A 17,954-nucleotide genomic window follows, 5' to 3' on the forward strand; every position below is an offset into this window, starting at 1 on the left:
CTTTAACCCCTCCATTCTTTGACACCCAACCTTTAATTTTACCCCCACACCTGTACCTTTTGGACCTGCAAGAAACTGCACCAAGTGTAAGTAGCTAAGTGCATACCACATTTGATGAAGATTATCTCAAATACTGACAAGCTTATTCACAAATTAAAATGTTATTGCCCCCCAGTTAACTTTGCCCCAATCTTTTGAAGCATTGGCAGAAAACTTGACATAGTAATAGAAAATTAAATCTTCCAAGGTTCTGCCGAAGGTTGCACAGATTCATGAGATAGTACCACAAATATGACCAAACTCACACATTTTTGCCCACCTCATTTTAACTGGGTTCCCTCTTGATGGATCTATACTTATTTGGAAATACCAAGAATAATATCAAGATACTTTCCACCCAATTCACAAAGATAAATTTAGACCTGAAGTCTGAGTTTAGACCTGGAGTCTAAGTTTACTTTCGGGCCATAATTGTCTGCCAAATTTCAGGGCATTTTTGTCAAAGGGTGCTAAAGTTATAAGCAAATCAACAAATTGCTTTTCAATTGACAAGATCTAGAAAAGTTTAAGCTTTCAAGTCCAATGGCACCTTTTTCAAATAATAATACCTAAAACCTACTGAAATGATTCGCATCAAACCACAAAAAGCACTATTTTTGAGTAAACGTTTATGCCAAATATGGAGTAAATAATTTTACAGGTTTTTCTGTAGCTGCAAGAAAAATTTCCTTTGAGAGTTAAAAAATCTTTTTTGTCCCATGTTTAACTTTGTTTCCACTGCACAGTAATGCATACAAATTGGCTTCTCTGATCATAACTACTTTAGGTAAGTGAGTGACAAACTTGGTGCATATCAATCTATGAAGTCTACCCGAATGAAGAGCTTAACATTTAGAGATATTTAGACCATTAATGAGTGGAGTTCTACAAACCTAGTTTAGTGAACCTCTGCAAACCCCAAAATTTAAAAAATATTCAAACATGACTTAACAATGGAGCTTTTTCTTCTGTCATGCATTTTGGTGAGGTGAATCTAAAGTGGCACCAGTGGACCCGAAGCCCTCTGCTAAACTGGCTCTTCAATTAAATATAAAAAAAGCAGTTTGCTATGGAGTTTTTGATTCATAGGGTGGGGTTTGCAACTCCCAAGGTGGCCACCATGATCCTCCAACCCTGGCTCGGGTCTGTGAAGCCACAGCAAGCTTCAAAGGGAAGGGACTGCAAACCCAGGGCAAATGTCCTGGACTCATGCTGGCCCTTTTGCTGGTTCAGTGAATCTGATACAACGCTCATGGACTCTGCAGAAGGTTTAACTTGAGTCCACAATCCATTGATGGTTCACAAATCCCCTGGCACAAGTTCTACAAAAATTATGGCTAACACTTGCTTCACACAAACCAAGGTACTATACAGCAAGTGTGGCCTGTCCATGTGGGTTGGGCACTAGGCCTGGTTAAAGACAAGGCAATGCTTGCAACCCCCAATGCACATAGCCAAAGACTGAGCACAAAGGAGGTTGGGCGCCCTCAGTAGGTCAAGGTCCGGTGATAACAAGCTCTGCACGCTTGGGGGGGAGGTAAGTGATGGATAATTTATCTAACTATAACTGGGGAAGCTCAATGGCTATCAGTATGAGTTTTTTAACTATAACTGCATTTTAAATGGGGTTTCAGTAAATTAAAGGTTCAGTGAGTATATATAAATATGCCAGTGACCAAGGCTTTGGCTGAAACACATTGGGGGAAGCCATATCGTTAAACTGATTTCGCCACAAAGGGAAGTCTGAGTTTTCCTTGCCTGGTGGAGATATATATATATATATATTCACTTAAAAAAACATAGGTTTCACACATGTTATAGCTAGCTGGACATTTCACTCGTAAAAAACCAATGAAATTCCCCCGTTATAGTTAGTGCAGGCAACTATAACTCACGCGACCGCAATCCTCTGCTGATGACGTCAGATATTACATCACTGTATTTAGACACTTATTTACCCATGTCTTCTTCCATTAATCTTTAGCTATACATATCTTACAAATATTTATTTTTCATAAAGACATATATGTCATCAGTGATGTAATATCTGACGTCATCAGCAGAGGATTGCGGTCGCGTGAGTTATGGTTGCCTGCACTAACTATAACGGGGGAATTTCATTGGTTTGTTACGAGTGAAATGTCCAGCTAACTATAACATGTGTGAAACCTATGGTTTTTTAAGTGAATTTGCAAGGTTTTTTAAATGCTAATTCGTAACTATAACGTGTGTGAAACCTATGGTTTTTTCAGTGAATTTGTACGTTTTTTTAAATGCTAAGTAATGTATTCATTAATTTTTCAGGTTTGTCACCGTGCGCGCATCGTGCGCGCTCCGTGAGCGCGCAGTGGGCACTCGGTGCGTTTCGTGCACCGAGCACCCACGGTTCGCAGTGCGTGCCGTGCACGCGCGGTGCGCGCACCTCGCGATTTAAAAAAAAAAAGTATGGTTTTTTTCTCCCTTGGGGGTCCCTCTGTGACCCCCTGACCGAGGCTAGGGGGTCAGGAACTGTCCACTCTGCCCCCTTTTCACGTTCTCCACCTTTTTTTTTCACCCCCTCAGACTGCGAGAGACAAAATGGCAGCCGACACTTCCTGGTTTTGACCGATTCGAATGTTTACCGACATCTAACAACCAGAATTGCGCTTGCGCACGGCAGGGTGCGCGCACAGTGCGCGCACGGTGCGCGCGTATAGATATTGATATGCTTTTAAATGCTATTTTCTCAGGAAATACTAAACAGATTTACACCAGACCTGCAAAAGGCACTTCCTTGACCTTATGGCTACCTCTCTGCCAAATTTCACGTAATTCTGTTCAGCCATTCGGGTTGTAGCTGCGACTAAAGGTCCTATGGAAAAATGCATGGGGAAAACGCGTTTTGGGACCCCCCCATTTTCTCGGCCCCCGCTTGACGAATCACCCCGAGACTTTCAGGGTAGGAGCTGAACGGAGCGCCCCATTTGTTTTGAAAATTTTGCGAGGATTCGTCAACCGGTGCCAAAGTTATTCAAAATAGAATTTTGAGATTTCCTATGGAAACTAGGTTGTAACTATAACTATCTACTGGCGACCGCCAGTAGATAATATATATATTTGGAATGATCATTATCACAAACTATTAGCTTGGAAAAGTGCAGGATTAATTACTAACGATGAATATCGGTTTTTGAAAAAGGAACATCCGGTCATCCCTACCCTCTATTTGATACCGAAAATCCATAAATGTAGCGACAAACCACCCATTATTTCTGCCATCGGTAGTATAATGGAGAATACTTCTAAATATGTAGACTTCTTTTTACAAGATTGGGTCAAAGGACTGGCATCCTACGTTCAGGACACCTCCGATTTTCTACGGAAAATTGAACATGTGACATGGAGTCCTGATATGTTCCTAATCACTTTAGATGTAACATCTCTATATACCTCTATTAGGCACCGTGATGGCCTCAAAGCTGTAGAACATTACTTGAATTTACGTCCTATGAACTATTCTTTGCATAACAAGATGTTAATTGCCATGATACAGGAATGCTTGGAACAAAACTTCTTTCTGTTCAATAATCAGATTTATCAGCAGATCCGAGGAGTCGCAATGGGGGCCTGCTTCTCCCCCAGCTATGCCTGTTTACACATGGGGCTGTGGGAGGAGCAGGTCCTTTGGGGAGAGAACAGAGAGATCATGGATGAACATTCAATTGTATATCTGCAATATATTGATGATCTATTTCTGATTTGGGGGGGTACGGAGTTAGGTGCCAAAGATTTGTAAATTCACTGAATGACAACTGCTTTAATCTTCAATTTACATCAACCATCAGTACCGTGTCGGTTTGTTTCTTAGATGTAGAGGTCTATGTAGTTCGAGAAGATTTGGCTACTAGACTATTTAGAAAGCCGAAAGCAGGCAATACGATCCTGCATGCAACTAGCCACCATCCGCATCATCTAATACGCAGCATCCCATATGGTGAGATGCTGCGTATTAGGCGGATCTGCAGCACAGACCTGGAATGTGAGATTGCACAGGAAGCATGCAGGCAGAGATTTTTGGCTAGGGGCTATGCCAATAAGATTATTGACAGTGCCATTGGGAAAGTTAAGAACTTATCTAGAAGGGAGGCACTTACCCCCAAATCAAAGGTGTCAGCGGATAATTTGGCAGATACTACATTACAACCCAGGGTTATTTTAACATTCAACAACCAGCATCAGGAACTGAGGAAAATCTTTCACCGGAACTGCAATCTGATACAGGGGGATCCAGTCATTGGTATGTTAGTTCCAGCTAAACCAGCATTGACTTTTAGAAAAGCACCGTCAATGAGTAGCATCCTGGTGAGGAATAGCCCTGAATTGGTAGCTCCCAACACTTGGTTGGTGCAGTGTAAGGGTTTTAGGAAATGTCCTACGTGCAAAGCATGCCAATTTGGCTGCAATAAAACCAAATATTGCAGTCCATTCAAGCAAGACCCTATCATGATCAACAAGAGGTTAACATGCAAGACGGAATTTGCTGTTTATGTGCTGGAGTGTCCCTGTGGGCTGAAATATATTGGGAGTACTAAACTTCCGGCCCATAAGAGGATACTCCAGCACATAAGAGCAATCAACAGCAAAGATCAGACTTACCCAGTCGCTAGGCATTTTGAGCAAAAACATGATAGCAATCCCATTTATCTCCAGTATTATGTAATTGATACAATATTACCACTGAAACGTGGGGGTAATCGAGAAGCCAAATTGCGCTTACTTGAAACCCGTTACAGTTTAGAGTTAGATACGAAACATCCTTTGGGATTAAATGCCAGCGAAGACTTCCACACATGTCTTTGAGAATTCTGTAAAGTTGGACTTCAAAATCAAATGTGGGCTCACATTTATTCTGTATGTTTATAGTAGCTGCTTTTTTTGTATATATGATTCACAATGTAAATAATGATCATTTGAATGTATAGGCTCATCTTCTCCTGAAAATACTTTAAGGTTTTGGTATAGGGATTTGTTCCCCTTTTTTCTATTATTTTTTTAGTTACTTATTTTTTGCACCCTTTTTGCACATATTTAAGATCGACTAAGTGATTTGAGTATTGGGATATTGTATGATAGACACAAGTCTAAGAAGGCCCACTTGGGTATGAATGTATAGCATATAAAGCAGCACAGATGAATTTACGCATTAACAGCATTTACAAACATACAAAAATCATTGGGGTTGAGATTAACAAAGATGCAGATAGATACAGTTACGAAATATGAGTTGGCAATTTTAGCTGTATGTAGAACCAACTGGCACGTCATACTAGATTTTAATTGCTATGTTGTCTTTATCTGTTATAACTATGGAGCAATTTTGCCAACCACACAACCAACCATTCATGTTGCTTTTTTAACATATTGTGATTTTACAACAATTGTTTTAGTATTTACCAGCATATTTATATATTTATACAATTTTATATATTTATTGACTGTGTTTTAATGCGTGAAATTTGCACATGTAATTGATTGATATACGCTGCTCCAAGTAACTTTTCAGTTACCATGCACTTGCACTTTGACTTTGTGTCGTCACATCCCTGCACTTATCTCTTTAAATGTCGCTCTTTGATTACGTAATGCGTCATGTGATCAAGACCCGAGTGGGGGTCGAAATGCGTAATGGCAGACTTGCTTGGCACGAAATAAAATTGGATTTGCACTGACTCCTTGGTGGTCCGCTCTTCGTCCTTTGGTCCGTGTGAGGCTATTGTTGGCGGCGAACTTCGTTTATATATATATATATATATATATATATATCAAAGCTCCAAAGTTGCCCACGTGGCGGGAGCGCACTCGGGGAACAGCTAATGCTATGTAGATGCTGCCAGTTCAGGAGATACAGCCTGACGCGTTTCGAGTAAAATCTCTTTTTCAAAGGCTTGTTCGTCTGCTTGACACGACATTATAAGCCACACCTTTAAATACATTCAGCTGCCTTCTGATAGGCTGTTGCTCATGTGAGCTTTTTCTAGCTTTTCCCACAGAATTGTGGTCATTGAAGTGTGGCATGCTTTAACCCAGATGGGTGTCGGAAATGCAGAGTCACTAATGTTCGCCCTGGATGCGCCTCGTGGACCGGTGCATTAGAATTTCAGCGCTGGTCTCCTCGAATAGCTGGGAAGATTCCCAGCCGTCGTCCCGCTTCTGATCCAGCGGTGGTGCGCTCCACGCGGCAAGGCCCGCCGCGTATAGATCAAAGCTCCAAAGTTGCCCACGTGGCGGGAGCGCACTCGGGGAACAGCTAATGCTATGTAGATGCTGCCAGTTCAGGAGATACATATATATATATATATATATATATATATATATACACATATATATATATATATATATATTTATTTATTTATTTATTTATTTATTTCACCTACTGGCAGTCGCCAGTAGGTAGTTATAGTTAGGACCTATTTTCCATAGGAAAAGCGTTTTTTGATTTGCCAATAACTTTGGCGCCAGTTGACGAATCTTCGCAGAAGTTTCAAAACTAATGTCCCGCTACGGTCAAGTTTTGGGGTGATTTGTCAAGCGGTGGCCGAGAAGAAAGGGGGGTCCCAAAAAGCGTTTTCCCCATATTAATTTCCATAGGAACTTTAGACACAGCTACAGCCCGAACTGCTGAACGGAATTACACTAAATTTGGCAAAAAGGTAGCTTTTGGTCCAGAAAGCACTCTTGTTTAAATCATGTAAATCCGATCAGTAGTTCCTGAGAAATTCAAAAAAGAAAAATATTGATATCTGAGCACCGAGGAGGAGTCGCGACTCCTCCCGAGCACGAGCTGACTTTAGATTGGCTGCCAACACTCCAAACCAGGAAGTGTTGGCAGCCATCTTGTGACTCTGTAACCGAGTCACAGGAAAAAGGGGGAAAAAAAGGTTGAAAAATAAGAAAAGGGGGCAGGGTAGAAAGCACCTGACCCCTAGCTCTGGTCAGTGGGTCCCACAAGGACCCCAAGCCCAAAAAAAGCATTTTTTTAAAAACAAAAACACGTCCAAAGTCACGCTGGGTGCGCAAATCCGGACGAGAAAAATAAAAAGTATAGTCTCTTGCGCTTTGTTTTTTATAAGCCCCCGGGTGGGCCAGGTCCCGGGGGTAATGAGTAATTTATTTGCTGGGGCTTGCGGGGGCCCCTGCAGCCCTGGGGACCGCCACTTCCCTGGGGCTTGTTGATTAAATGCGTGGGGGTCGAAACCCCTCCATGCTTCCCCGGAGACCACCACGTCCCCAGGGCATTTGTAATTAAAAGGTGGGGGCCCTCACTGGCCCCCAAAGCCCCTGGGACTGCCACCTCTCTGGGATTCATTCATTAATTAGAGGGGGGCCTCACAGGCCCCCCGAAGCCCCGGGGACCATGACCTCCCCAGGGCTAAGCAAATTTAGGGAGGGGGGCCCCCTCATAGAGCCCTTGTTGGCCCTGAGGACCGCCACCCCCCAGGGCCCGGCTCTTGCAATGTCCCGGGGTGCCCACCCCCTGGACATTGCCATGTGCTATAACAGGGCGGGAGCACGGCTCCATCCCTGTCATAGCAAACTCTGCTCTGCTTCGTTGAAGCGAGAGCAGGAAACCTGCTCTCGCTTCAATGAAGTAAAGCAAAATTGCTTTTGGGCAAGGGGAGCTGCATGTCAGCAGCTCCCCTTGCCCAAAAGCAATGCCAGCTCCCGCAGGAGGCGGGGAGCCGCCGGGACCGTGGGGGAATTGGGGCTCCCCCACTGACCCAAACGCTAAGGGCTGGCCCCGGGGGATGGGGTCCCTGGGGCAGAAGTGGCTCGGGAGGGGGGCACGCGGCCCCCCTCTTCTAATACATTTTTTTTAAAGAAGAGGCTATGACCCGAGGGATGGGGTCTCTGGGGCCACTATTGGCCTGACGAGGGGGGCCACGCTGTCTCCCTTCTTTTTTTTATTAAACAGAAAATGTTGACAGGCCCCGGGGAATGGGGTCCCAAGGGTGAATACAAAATAATTAAAGGGGATCATTTTTTTTTGTTTCGAGTTTGGAGACGCGACTTCAGCGGGTCTCTCAGCGCAGCCCTCCATGGAATCATGATGGAATCGCGAATCTACCTTAAATAAATAATTAAGTAGTATATAATGTAGAAGGTAGTATTGTATTTGTGAAGTTGTTTTAAAACGGTACTGTGATTGAAGTTAATGACAAGCTTACAATTGATAGAGTTGTTGAAAATATATAAACTTAAAAAATAATAGTTAAAGTTGAAAAGTGTGTTGTGTTGTAGTGCATTGAGTTTGTGCTTTTGTTTTGTGAATTCGCGCTGGGTGCGAGAATCCCCAAAAAAGAAAAAAAATTGTATGTGTAAAAAAAATGTGTAATCAGTATTAATTTATAGGGTGGCTCTAAAAAGGGCCCTTGTTTTCATTCTGAGTTTGTTGTAGCCACATGTAAGTGTTGATGCAGAGCTTTAGGTTGTTGAGAAAGACTCTGTTTCCCTGATCTGTGAAGTGTAATCCATCACTCCTGTAGATGCCATCCATATCAAAACGCAGATTGTTGTTATATATGCAGCCCATCCTATGGTCTCTGAGGTAAGCTGAAACAGCTTTATTGACATTTTTTCTAGCTTTCTCAATCTGTGGACAGAATTGATTTGACCACTTCCATTTCTGTCTTTGGCATATGTTAGAGTACACAAAGACAGTTGAAGGTAAAAGCAACATCAATTGTGCAAAGGTGGCCTTCATTAACATTTCCAGACCTACCCCAGTCAATGTGCCTAGGTCATTGCCACCACAGTGCAGAATCATGAGGTCAGGGGGTTGGAGATGCAAAAAGGTTTTAACCACAGGCATCAATTGGTGCCACTTTAATCCTCTCTGTCCAATCCATTTATGTCTACATTTTGCAAAGCTAGGTCTTTGTCAATACATCTGCGTTCAGCATACCTTTTGCACCAGAAAACATAGTTGTGCCCAACAATCCACACTGTAAGCATCTTGAAGGGATGTCTGGAAGTAATGAAAAGCTGTATGTAGCTGAGGTAGTCAGTTGGTAGAATGAGAGTTATGTAAAATGGTGGACAAGATGCTGTTTTAAAAAAAGTAGAGAATTGATTGGCTGTTTAAGAACATTGTGCATTCAAAAATAGGGTGCATTTTACTTTCTTTTTAAAGCAAGTTTCTTATTGGTTAGTAAAGAATGTTTTAAAGGTACAATAGAAAGGATAAGATCAAATTTTGCAAAGTCAACCACACCTGCTGTTTGCATTTGCAACATAGTGTGGTGAATTTGAACAAATGGTGACCTTGGGACCTGTCAGTTAAGTTGAGTGTTCCATGAACTGTTACTATGGAAACTGCCATTAAACAGAATGGGGGTAGGGTTGAAACTTAACTGTTGATTTAAAATGTGAATTTATAAATGATATATAAGTAATATGTTATTACAGTGACATTTCCCAAGTCAGTACTATCTTTAGAAGTGGTGTGTTATTAAATAATAGTGGTAAATGTATTTGTAATATATTTTTGAACACCTGTATGAATTTGCGGCACTATCGCGTGTGGCACAGTAGAGCAATTTGAGCACTTGTAGAAGTCAGTTGCTAAGGGTTAATATGTCTAACGAATAGAAATGTGTTTTACAATTTGAAATAATCTAGGAAGGAATGTGATTTGTTACTTACATGTATTTGTGTGGAGAAAAAGAGGGATAGTTCGCCATTAATGGTTTTTCCTTGCTGAGACTGGTGCATTATATTGATTGTGTGCTAAAGAAAATCCTTTAAGACTTTGTGATATTTTAAATTCAACAAATCTATTTGGAAGGTGAGTTATACATTTTTGAGGTTTATTATGTAGTAGATGTATTATTAAAATTTTTAATTTATTCTAACACTGATGCTTTAAAAATATTATCAAATATAGAGATGTGTATTGTAGTTTGTTTTATTGTACTTAAATGCTGTTTGAAATAGATTCTGTATAGTAATATGTGTATTTTGGAAGATGGATTAGTGATTATGGTAGTTTGTTTTAGTGTGTGGATATGTATATTTGTAGTATATCGCATAATTCTAGCAGTTGGTTTAAATTTGGAGGTGAAGTCTGTCAAGTTTCAAAGTGTACATGGACTTCTGTCTCTAGTATGTTTCTACTTGTATCTGTATTTTCATATGTCTTATACATTTTAAGATGCATGATGTATAACAAAAGCTGCTGTTGCTTTTTATGTGGTAGGGTCAAGAGTGTGAGTACTAGTAGAATGGTGAACATGCAGCACAAAAGTGTGGTTTGAAAGATGCTCTCATAAGGTATTATTAATTAGGCTTCTTTTTTCTAATCTGTAGAAAGGTATAGTTGAATGATGCCGCATAATTTTAGATAGAATGGTGAAGATGGAGCACAAAAGTGTGGTTTGAAAGATGCTTATATAAAATGTTATTAATTAGACTTTTTTGTAGTCTGTTGAAAGGTATATTTGTATGATGCCGCATAATTTTAGATAGAATGGTGAAGATGCAGCACAAAAGTGTGGTTTGAGAGATGCTCATATAAGGTGTTACTAATTAGGCTTCTTTTTACATGTTTGAAGAAAGGTATAGTTGAATGATGCCGCATAATTTTAGATAGAATGGTGAAGATGCAGCACAAAAGTGTGGTTTCAAAGATGCTCATATAGGGTGTTATTAATTAGGCTTCTTTTTTTTAATCTGTAGGAAGGTATAGTTGAATGATGCTGCATAATTTTAGATAGAATGGTGAAGATGGAGCACAAAAGTGTGGTTTGAAAGATGCTTATATAAGGTGTTATTATTTAGGCTTCTTTTTTGTAGTCTGCAGAAAGGTATAGTTGAATGATGCCACATAATTTTACGTAGAATGGTGAAGATGCAGCATAAAAGTGTTGTTTGAAAAAAGCTCACATAAGGTGTTATTGATTAGGCTTGTTTTTTCTAGTCTGTAGAAAGGTATAGTTGAATGATGGCGCATAATTTTACATAGAATGGTGAAGATGCAGCACAAAAGTGTTGTATGAAAGATGCTCACATAAGGTGTTATTAATTAGGCTTCTTTTTTTCAGTCTGTAGAAATGTATAGTTGAATGATGCCGCATAACTTTAGATAGAATGGTGAAGATGCAGCACAAAAGTGTTGTTTGAAAGATGCTCACATAAGGTGTTATTAATTAGACTTCTTTTTTTCTAGTCTGTAGAAAGGTATAGTTGAAAGATGCCGCCTAGTTTTAGATGTTTGGTTGCAATTGTACGTTTATTATTTGAATTTGTAAGGTTTGCATAGTGTTATGATACTGATTTATTTATGTATGGTTATAGTAATATGGTGAGACTTTTACTAAAGATATGTGAAGTATTCCTTATTTAAGTTTAGATAGATTGTACCTCAGTCAGCCAAAAAGTACACATGCACTTATAAAATCACCCAGTCATTTCCTATGTAGTGATGTAAATCCCCAGATATTACCTCTGTAGTCATGGAATCACACAGGTGTTATCTATGTACTCCTTTAATCCCTCAGATGTTACCCATATACTATGGAATCACCAATGTATTTGCTGTACAGTGTTTCAATCACCCAGACACTATCCTTGCACTCTTTCAATCACATAGGGATTTTTCCTGTAGTTATGTAATCATCCAGTCAGTACTCATGTACTTTTAAAATCACCCAGTCACTAGCCTTTCCAATCCTGTGATTAGTCAGGCAATGTCATAGTAGTTCCGAAATCGCCCAGGCAGTACTCATAAACTTATGAAATCACCCACTCACTTGCTATCTACTCCAGTAATCCACCAGATATTACCCCTGTAGTTATGCAATCAGCCAAGCAGAACTTATGTACTACCCCTACAGTCATGTAACCATTCTTCCTCTATGTATGCACTCATATAATAACCTATATACTACTCTTGCAGACATAGAATCATGCAGGTTGTACTATTGTACTCATCTATTCATCCAGGCAGTACGTAATGACTCATCTATGCTTTCAGTTGCTATTTATACACTTATCTGTGCTCTCAATGTCCATATCTGCACTCATGCAATTAGCCAGTCACTTTTCATCTTCTCCTGCAATTAACCAGTGACTACTCTTGCACAAATATAATCTCCCAAGCAGTACTCATAGAGTTACGCAATCACTCAAGGAGATCTAGTACATGTATTAGTTTGTAAGCTTCAGTTTATTCCAGAAATATTGTATACATATTTCTTTTAGATATGATGATTTGAAAAGGTAGAGTGATATGTAGGTGTGCTTGTAACAATACGGAGAGACTTATAGCATGAGTGCTGCACTGATACAATTTTCTAGGTACTATCTATGCACTCATACAATCAGCAAGGTATTACCCATGCACTGTTTCAATCATGTAGCTACTACTCATGCACTTATATAATAACCCAGGCACTACTGTTGCAGTCTTTTAATCACAGAGATACTACCCTTGTACTCATGTAATCACTCAGCCTGTAGTCAATCTGTTATGAAATCACCCAGACACTACTTTTGCGCTCTTTTATCCACTCAGTTTGCATCTCACTAGTCCTGTAATCACCCAGTCGCTACTCATACACTTTTAAAATCTCCCACTCATGTTTTATATATTCCAGTAATTCTCTAGATATTACCCCTGCAAATATACAATCACCCAGACACTAGTTATGTACAATCCCTACAGTCATGCAGTGATGCAGGCTGTAATTATGCAGTCATGTAATAACCCACACTCTACCCTTGCAGTCATAGAATCATCCAGGTCCTACTGTTGCAGTCTACTCCATGAGTTATCGGTGTCTTTAGGTCCTATTTTTAGACTTATCTATGCACTTAATGTTTATTTGTGCAGTATGGCAATTAGCTAGTCACTATCCATCTTCTTGTAAAGTTACTCAGTGACTACCCTTGCACTTATATAATCAGCTAAGCACTACTCATGGAGTTCCTCAATCACTGACGCAGAGCTATTCTATGTGTTAGTTTCTAGGTTTCTCTATATTCCAGAAATATTGTATACCTATTTCTTTTAGATTTGATGATGATTTGAAAAGGTAGAAACTTATCTCTGCACCCTTTTAACAATACAGAGAGACTTATGGTTGAATCATGTAATAGTGTGCTGCTTTAGATTTGGCTAGGCCCAACACTCATGCAGTTAGAAAAACACCCAGGTGCTACCCATGAAGTCTTCCAATGATGCAGGCAGTACATATGCACTGTTGTAATCAGCCAGGCATTACTGCTGCACTTATGCAATCACCTAGGCACTACCTATCCACTCATGCAATCAGTGAGGCAGGAGTCATGTAGTACCCCTACTGTCAAGCAGTCAAGCAGGCTGTACATGTGCAGTCATGTAATAACCCACACTCTGCCGTTGCAGTCATAGAATCATACAGGCCCTACTGTTACAGTCATCTATTCACATAGGTACTACTCCATGACTTATCTATGCCTTCAGGTGCTATTTTTAGACTTATCCATGCACTTAAAGTTTGTGTGTAGTAATGTAATTAGGTAGTCACTATCCATCTTCTTGTAAAGTTAGTCAGTGACTACCCTTGCACTTATAGAATCAGCTAAGCACTACTCATAGATTTATGCAATCACTGACACAGAGCTATTACATGTGTCAGTTTCTAGGTTTCTCTATATTCCAGAAATATTGTATACATATTTCTTTTAGATTTAATGATGATTTGAAAAGGTAGAGACATATATGTGCACGCTATTAACAATAAGGAGAGACTCATGGTTGAATCATTTAATAGTGTGCTGCTTTAGATTTGGCTAGACCCAACACTCATGCAGTTAGAAAAAAACTCAAGTACTACCTATGCAGTCTTCCAATGATGCAGGCAGTAGATATGCACTGCTGTAATCAGTTAGGCATTACTGCTGTACTCATGGATTCATCTAGGCACTACCTATGCAATCACCAAGGTATTACCCATATACCCTTTCAATCGTGTAGCCACTACTCATGCAGTTATATAATCACCCACCTACTACCATTGCACTATTTCAATCACGGAGCTACTACCCTTGTAATCACTGAGCCAGTAGTCATACTGTGAAGGAATTACCCAGGCACTACCTTTGCACTCCTGTAATCACTTAGACACTACCTCAGTAGTCTTGCAATCTTTTAAAAAGTACCCATGGGCTTATAAAATCACCCAGTCACTCTCTTACACCTCTAGGAGTTGTCTACCTACACTTTAAGTCACAGAGGTATCACCCTCTTACACCCCGGAAGCTGCCTACCTACACCTTGAGTCACAGGGGACCCATCCTCCCACAGCTGAGGAAGTGCCCTACCCACACTCTATGTCACAGGCGAACAACCCTCGTACTCCCCAGGAGCTGCTTACGCATACTCTGTCATGAGAATCCGATCTCTTACACCCAAAAGGGTTGCTTACCCACACTTTAAGGAAAAGATGAACTACCCTCTCACATGGAGCAGCCTAACCTCACAATAAGTCACAGAGGAACCACCCTCTAACAACTAAGGGGCCTGCTTACCGACACTCTAAGTCACAGGGGAACCAACCTCTCACTCCCCAGGGAGCTGCTTACCCATACTCTAAGCCAGAGAGAAGCCACCATTTCAACCCCCAGATTGCAACCTCCACACACTCTAACTCACAGAGGAACTACCCTCGCACACCACAGGTAGGTATGTATCCACTTTCAGTTCCATGCTTGAATACAAGGGACCAATCCCCCACCCCTCGCCAACACACATCTCATGTAAGAGAGTTGCACACCCCTCCTACCTTTTTATGCACCCTTCTTGCCTCTTTTTGCACCTCTGTTGGTTCTTTCTGCACTGCTCTTTCTTCTTTGTGCATGCCTCTTTCTGCACCTCACTTGCTTCTTTCTGGACCCCTCTTGCCTTTTTCTGCACCCCACTTTCTTCTTTGTGCAACTTTCTTGACTCTTTCTACACCTCTCTTCCGTCTTTCTGTACCACTCTTGCGTCTTTTTGTACCTCTGTTGCTTCTTTCTACACCTCTCTTCCGTCTTTCTGTACCACTCTTGCCTCTTTTTGCACCTCTGTTGGTTCTTTCTGCACTGCTCTTTCTTCTTTGTGCATGCCTCTTTCTGCACCTCACTTGCTTCTTTCTGGACCCCTCTTGCCTTTTTCTGCACCCCTGTTCCTTCTTTGGTCACATTTCTTACTCTTTCTACACCTCTCTTCCATCTTTCTGTACCACTCTTGCCTCTTTTTGTACCTCTGTTGCTTCTTTCTGCACTTCTCTTGCTTCTTTGGGCACCCTTTGTGCTTCTTTCAGCACCTCTGTTGGTGCTTTTTGCAGTGCTCTTGCTTCTACCTGCTACTCTTTTGCACATTTCTGCACCCCTCTTGCCTCTTTCTGCACCTTGCTAGCCTCTTTTTGCACGTCACTTGCCTGTTTCTGTACTTCTTTTTCTTTGTACTGTACCCCTTTTGCCTCTTTCTCCATCCTTTATTCGTTTTCCTACACATATATTGCTTCTTTTTGTACTGCCTCTTTCTACATATCTCTTCCCTTGTTCTGTACCTCTATTGTTTCTTACTGCAGTGTTCTTGCTTCTTTCTGCACCTCTGTTGAAGTCTATTTTCTAATATGACTTAAACGTCACTTTAGTCCTTCTCTTTCACTATTCTAGTAATGCTAAAAGTGTTGGGCCTAGGCAAATATAAAACAAAAGTCTATAACATGTCTTAGATTTAAGCGCCACCATATTTCAAAAAGCATGTATGCATTTGTTTGTACCTTTTAAATGGAAGGTGTTTCTTTAGAAATAGATAAGAATATTTGTATACAATTATTTTAATAATATTAAAAAAAATATTTTTAACATTTTTATTTATATATTCTCCATTATTATTAAGAAATATTTACTATCGCAAGAAAATTTGAAAATAAAAGACAGCAAAAAAATAGTACTATTTAAAGGAGAAACAAAAGCAGAAATTAGATGAAGTACAACATGTGACATTGAAGAAAAAAGTCTTCTGGTAAGAAAACTAAAGAATTTGTACAAAAAAACTTTTAAGAACTGGAACGAATTTTGAAAATGCAGAAAATAGAAACAATAGTTGTAGAACAAAGAAGTATGAAATGAAAAAAGGATAAATAAATGGAAAATCAGGTTCAGAGAAAACAATCTATGTTGAAAAAGGGATGAAACAAAATCATGATATTAGGAAACAAATGTATAAAAGTAGAGTACTACAAAATGTATTGAAAGATTGGAAGAAATATAAAAAAATGTGCGTTTTTCAAGGATTTTGACCTAAAAAGAAGATTGTTTATATTAGTTTTGAAAAGAATACGAACATTGGATAAACTAATGCATTCTATGAAGGACAAAAGGAAAAGGAAAAGACTGATTAATAGAACTAACTTTTATAAAATATTTTTGGGTGAATGGAAGCACACTTCTAGTTCAGAACCTTATAAACCAGATGTGCGTTTTTCAAGAAGAAACAACACATTGAAAGTATAGTCGAAAAGGCTTTTGACTTAAAAAGAAGAGTGTTTATATTAGTTTTGAAAAGAATCCAGTGTATACATGGGATTTTAGTAGTATTTGTAGTATACGACAGGAGTCTATTGATATTTTACGAAATTTCTAATGACAGTTGTGAGAAGTTGGCTTGGTATATGCTGTCTACTAGTTAAAGTGGGCACCTTGCACCAGTCCAAACGATCCTTATTGATGATTAGGTTAAAGACAACCTTTCTTGAAAGCTTTCCTAGTGGTAGCTATGGAGAGCAGCCTTCAGGCTAAGTCTCGAAGGAATGTAAAGCAGCTTAGTTTACCAGATTATAACCACCTGAATGACCAAATGAAAGGAGAACCACAAAAGGCATATATATAAAATATATGTATTTATTACTAAACACTCTCTACTAACCTCTTTATGAGATTGGAGAGCAAGGCACCTAATATTACAGTACTAAAGCAACAGTAAATAGCACAATACACAGTGGGCCCCAGGGGGAGACCAAACCATATATTAAGAAAGTGGTATAAGAACCACGACTTGACTAGACACAGTGCCTAGAGCATGTAGAATCGCTGGGACCCCAAGGAACCACCCAAGGTAGTGACACAGGGGACCCACGGGGGACACGTGCAGTATGAGAACACAGCCGCGAACGCCGTACAATCCTATGGGAAAGTAGTGGTTGGAATTTTAAAGATTAAGGTCACTTAGAAGAGGACTTTGAGCAAACCCTTTCAAAATTATAAATGTCTAAGGCCAGCACCCATGTGAGCACCGGAGTACTCATGTTACCTAACACAGGGAAGCCTTGTGCATAGGTGTCAAATGGTGTCGGGAATCTTTGCTGTTTTCAATGGCGTGATGCTGCAAAGTGATGCTGCCGGGAAGATGAGAAGTGTCCGGGGTGATGCAAGCCTGGATCGGAGCTGAGAAGAACCTAAAAGCAGAGAGGACAGAGTCTGGGTCACTTGCCAGTGACCAGGGTCACAATAGACGAATGCCCACCGATGTCGAGTGTTTCAGGTGCGATGAGGTGAAGCTTGACTCTGTAACCACGGGGACCAGGAAATGTCGGCGATGACCAAAGTCCACAGGCGAGCTGTCCCACGAAGGATTTCGAGTACTGGGAGGTCAGTGTCCGGATTGGAGACCAACAAGCCTTGGCAACTGCAACCCAAACGGTCAGAGAAAAGATGCTTCGGTGTGGACCAGCAAGGACCTGGGGACTCCCCAAGCAATGGAGAGTCAGGGCACATCTGGAGCAACCAGGTAAGCCCACTTAAAGCTACAGTTCCCTCCTCAGGGACCCACAGGTCGACCGACCAGGAATCGCGAAGGGACCTCGAGAGGAATCACTAAATACCAGCCCACAGAACACTCGTGGAGTGTA

At 40.5% G+C, this 17,954-nt stretch overlaps 1 protein-coding gene across 1 annotated transcript in view; it reads right to left on the bottom strand.

Moving 5' to 3' along the window:
* The window catches only part of LOC146799016 (cholesterol 24-hydroxylase-like), a 275,481-nt gene that overhangs the window by 33,885 nt on the left and 223,642 nt on the right, over positions 1–17,954 (bottom strand). The window lies entirely within an intron of this gene.

The sequence above is a fragment of the Triturus cristatus genome, chromosome 9, assembly GCF_964204655.1.
Source record: "Triturus cristatus chromosome 9, aTriCri1.1, whole genome shotgun sequence".
Classification (NCBI taxonomy): Eukaryota; Metazoa; Chordata; class Amphibia; order Caudata; family Salamandridae; genus Triturus; species Triturus cristatus.